This window comes from Lepisma saccharinum, chromosome 20, assembly GCF_977018435.1.
Source record: "Lepisma saccharinum chromosome 20, izLepSacc3.1, whole genome shotgun sequence".
NCBI classification, from domain to species: Eukaryota; Metazoa; Arthropoda; class Insecta; order Zygentoma; family Lepismatidae; genus Lepisma; species Lepisma saccharinum.
Window position 1 is genome coordinate 4,508,618 of NC_139248.1, and position 5,146 is coordinate 4,513,763.

Below are 5,146 nucleotides of genomic sequence, written 5' to 3' on the forward strand. Positions count from 1 at the left end.
TTCTATGTACTTAATTCAGTGTGGGGCAAAATAACACAGTATTTTATATAATAATAATAATCACAGAAAGAATGCTGATCGCTGAACTTGAAACTAAACTAAATTATATACCTATTTATTCGACTATTAATTGTCGTTATGTGCGAGCACTTTGTTCCAAGAACAGATCCCGTGTAACCGCTCAGTTTTCCACTTGATTGGAAGTTAGTTCTAATCACTACTCCAAAGCCATTACAGACGCCACCAGTGAAAGTAGAGTGTGACACACGAGTCTCTGCCCCGAGCGGCGCAACATAATGCGAGAACCAGTGTTGCTAATGGAACATATAGAAAAATCGCTACAGTGCGCCGAGGCACAGGAAATCAGAGAGTTGAGTTTTAAACGCCATGCATTATAACCAGGGCTGGGTTTAATATGTACTAACAAGTGGCTTTATATGTGCATACATATAGACGAAAACTTCGCAAAATATGAAGTAACATGAGTAATTTTACCCAAAATGATGCAAAGAAGACTTCTTCACAGTGATTCGTTATTTGTGTGATTTCAAATAAAGTAAACAATGTATTATTTTTCCATTCCATTAATGGACCTGGTGACATTTTAACTGTTCACTCCCAATAAACCCGTCCGCATTGGTAGTTCAACTGTAACGACATGTGATACACGACTGATACTACAACTGGTTTGAGAACTAATAAGCTTCGAACGTGTTGAACCGCGACAATTGGACCACAAACACTCCTCCTTAATCAGTATTATTGCCTCTCTGTGATGGGTGACAGTCGGCTGCCTTTGTTGTACATTTTGCAGGCTTTCGCAACAATAACAAGAAGAATAGCAAGTATTGCCTGCCACCAGCCGATAAGCCGCGTGGCTTTTTCTTTTGTTATGAACTTGTCACCCATCAAAACTTAGCATAATATTATGATGCTTCAAATCCAACAAAACTCACCGTCACTTCGACTTTTTCTCCTTCCATGATAGAAATAGCGCTTTATTACAGTTGGCAATAGTAATTACTAGCTAGCCAATGAAAATGCACTTCATGAAAGAAGCAACCACTACGTAATGCTATATTGCCACATTAACGTCCCTGCCGAACGGTGTAAACCGTGATATGGAGCGCTATTCAATTGTTTTCAATTATGTTTGCGCGAGTGTGTCCAGGAATGGAATGACAATTGGCAACAATGGCGAAGATGGTCGAGCAGGGTAGAACACGAGACGCTGAGGGAGGGAGACGAAACGAAAATGGGATCTGCGCCGCGGCAGAGACTGGTGTGTCAGTCTCCTAATCCACGATTTATAAGTTACTTTCAATCTCTTGAATGCTGCCCAGTGTTGCTGATTTGATGTTTTGTAACGAAATCTAGTACATTATGTTAGAATTTCAATCTAACTACGTTACAGGATATCTGTGAGTAATCATTCTAGTTTTTTTCTTTTGAAATTTCTTTGCTGTGTGTGTTGTGTGAGAATGATCAACTTGAGCAAGCTAGTAATCAATAATCGATATAGAGGAGTTATGAAATTATTTAGTGGCATGTGTTATGCGGAACGCCGATTAGGAAGGCAGTTGAGCATTCTGCCATGAGATTGGACAACGAGCGAACTGTCTCCAAACCCGTTACGGAATATACTGGATTCTGTATTGCGTGCATTTCATTGTGCGCAAAAGAGAAATAAAAGGGAAAACAGGGAGAAGAGGATGACCTTCAACCGCCAGTACTAGCGAAACATGTTTTATGTTGCGAATCGAAAGTAGGGAGGCCCATTTGCCCTTTGTTAATTACGTGTAGACATGTTTATTTTGTTTCGTATTAATAGTTTCATTGATGTTTTATGTAAACTGTTGTGTTATTTTTTGTTCAAAATTTTCGAAATCTGTTCGCCGGAAAATCCTGTTAAGCCTCTCGAGCAGAGGCTTAGCATAATTTTCTAGCTCCCTGGAACGAGGCTAACAAATTCTCTCTTTTTCCCAACCCACTCTCTCGTGGGTGCTTCCGTAGCAGCAAACAGTTGTCCAGTTTCTGAGCAAACACACATTTATAGTGCCTTCGCTGCGTTATCGCACGTTCCTTCGTTAAAACGATTGTTTCACATTCGATTTGAATAGGTTCGGATCTAGAGTCGTTTTCACGTTCAGAAGACACAATGGGCTCTTATGAGCAATGCTTTTCTTATGGGAAATACGAGCGCGCTGTTGCGAAATTTCTGGATTTACAAATTTAGCTTAAGTAAAATCGGTTCCTGCAGTTTTTCAGGAAATTTTGTAGAGAATACGATGGTGAACACAAAAAACTGGTAACTTGCTTACATAATTTTAAATAAATTAAAAACGCACATTTTCTGTGAAAACACAATTTTTACATTGTTTTCATTCTTAACGTTGAAACATGCCGTAAAATTTAAGCTTTCATTATTAAAAAAATTGACACTGTTTTGTAATTGTCATAGGTGATGGAGGTACTCAGAATTTATCAATACTTTAAAGCATATTTGCATTAAAAAATATTCAAATAAAGTATGTGGAGATTTTTTATATTCGTGCAGTAGAAAATGTCGCTGGCCATTTCTTGTTCTGTAATTCCAAGTAAAAACTTCCAGCGACAAAGTTGTGGAGAAAATAATGAAATTATTTTTTATAACCACTCAAAGGTTCCCAGAAATATTACTTCCATGCATTTGGAGTTTCTTTTTAACCCGAGCCGCGCGCGAAGTAAGGAGACGTTGTCTGGCCATCTTGAGCCGGCTCACCGCAGCATTCCGGCTAATCACCACCAAGTTTTAGAGTTGTCATTTTATTTCCATTCAGTAAAAATATGAACTTCATGCAGTTTGTTATAATAGAATTGAAATTACTTAAATTTAATAATTGACAATTATTTCCAATGCTGCTGTTGTGAGCAACATTAGTGCTGTCGCAAATACACCTTGTTTTTGTTCACATTACTGTCGACATTAATACTGAAATGAAGATCACCTTTCAGTTTCCAACGTACACATAAATTCATAGACACCATATTAACCTTTGAAAGGCTTTCCAACACGTGACAAAATATGGGGCTTCAAGATAGAAATATGACATGCCTTGCTTGAGTCATTCATGTCTTAACAGTTCACGTGGGCCATAACTCATTTGTTTGTTTGGGTTGCAACTTAATCTAACCCATGTGTCAGGTTCCCCTTACTTGAGTGAGAGATCTGCTTTGGTATGTTTAGACTTTTTCCCTCTCTCGAAAAAGTGTTTTCGTTGTGTGATCGCTCAGTGATTTTTACTTTTTTAAGTGATTAGATATTCGTGCATTACACTCGCGTGTGTAGTGATCGCAATGGATCATAGTACAAAGGATAACTGTAACGTTCACAGTATAATATTAATATTAATAATTACATATAATTATCATTATATATACAAAATATGTAACCCCTTCATTGTGAAGGAAGGTCATCATTTCCCGGCGACATAAGCTAGCGCTGTATTGGCAACACTGTGCGGTTTCTCCATAAGCGCCATTGTGTCTTCTGAACGTGAAAACGACTCTAGAGCCGAAAGATTTCCTTACACTATTGAGAATTGTATAGTTAGGAATACTTCTGAGTTGTAACAACTCCATTGACTTTCAGTGGGGCCAAACAGAGTATATAACAGAAAAAAATATATTTAAAAGCAGAATATACTCTCTCCTTTGAGCTGAGCTTTTTATTGACATCTTCTACAAATGTGAGAAGCGGGAGAGTATATTCCTTCATGTTTACGGTCGGGTGTTTATTATCCCTTGCTGTTTCTGTGTTTACGTCAAAGATCGCGAGCTCGCAAAAAACTCAGACCGACAGTCTTTTTTTACTGATCATCTGTACAGTACATATGGATTTTATATTACGTATTATGGTTAACAATCTTTAATATTAATAGAAACTATTAACATTAGCACGTTTTTCATTTACATTTACGTATTTAATTTATAAATCGGTATATTTAACAATAGGCAGTATATTTTCGTCAAATGTTAACGACAAGAATAAAAATTCTTGTCTCTTCAAATGCTTGCGGATCCCATGGGAGCACAGACATCCCTTTGGGAATCCGCGGACCGCAGGTTAAGGCTCGACTGGACCTTTGGCAACCGCCAGGGCGATTATTTTCAAACCCCTTGGAAAATCCGCTGTGATATTCCAAAATCTGAAAAATTACATCAGCTTGTAATCAACATTTCAAAGCTTGGTAAATTTGTTTTTGCAGCTTAGACGGTTGTTTGAGTTTGATGGTTCGCAGTGCGTGGGTTTGTTTAATTTAGAATCCCTTCTAGAGCATTGATTATTCATTATTTTCCAGATATTAACGATAGTTTCATAGACTTACGTAATCGCGAATATATTGAGAATATCTAGATAACAGTGAAAGCAAATTAACGAAAATTCATGTCAATGCTCTAAAAGGAATTCTAAGCTGATGTAATTTTTCAGATTTTGGAATATCACAGCGGTTTTTCGAACGGAGACGAAAATTTGGAAAAAAGAAAAAGCCCTGACGGCTGCCAAAGGTCCAGTTGAGCGAAATGTCTTTACCATTTGTAAATCCTATACTATCTAGGGGCTTCTACTCTGGATTATTCCTTATTCGCAAAGAGGTGAAGGTAGGGTAGGGTGCATTGGCGTTATAATCATCGCGGCCCGGTATAGTTGCAGCCAGGGCACGGCACCAGTCAGTGGCCAGGCTGTTGAGAACACTGATCTAGAGCACAGTGGACAGATACTGATGTTTATGAACAGTGGCGGCGATTAGAGGGTGGGGTGGGAATCAGTTCTCCCCTACTTTTTGCCACTTTTGCCCCGCTAAACCTTATATACCAAGGGAAAGCAAACTGTCCTTGCCCCTCCGCCTCCAGTTTTGGTACCCATTCGCCGCCACTGTTCATGAAATATTTCGGCTGTTCTGTTCTTCGTGTAATTTGCAGCCGCTTTCATCATAAATAAATAACAGAAAACTCTTCCATTATGAATTAAAATAGCGGTTACCCAAAGTTACGTGAGCAGCGCTGAACCCAACTGTTCGTCTAGTGCCAGCGCACCGAATTTTCAAACTGTTCTTTCGGTGAGTGCGGTGTACTGATCTAGATGCAGACAGACGGGACCCTTGGA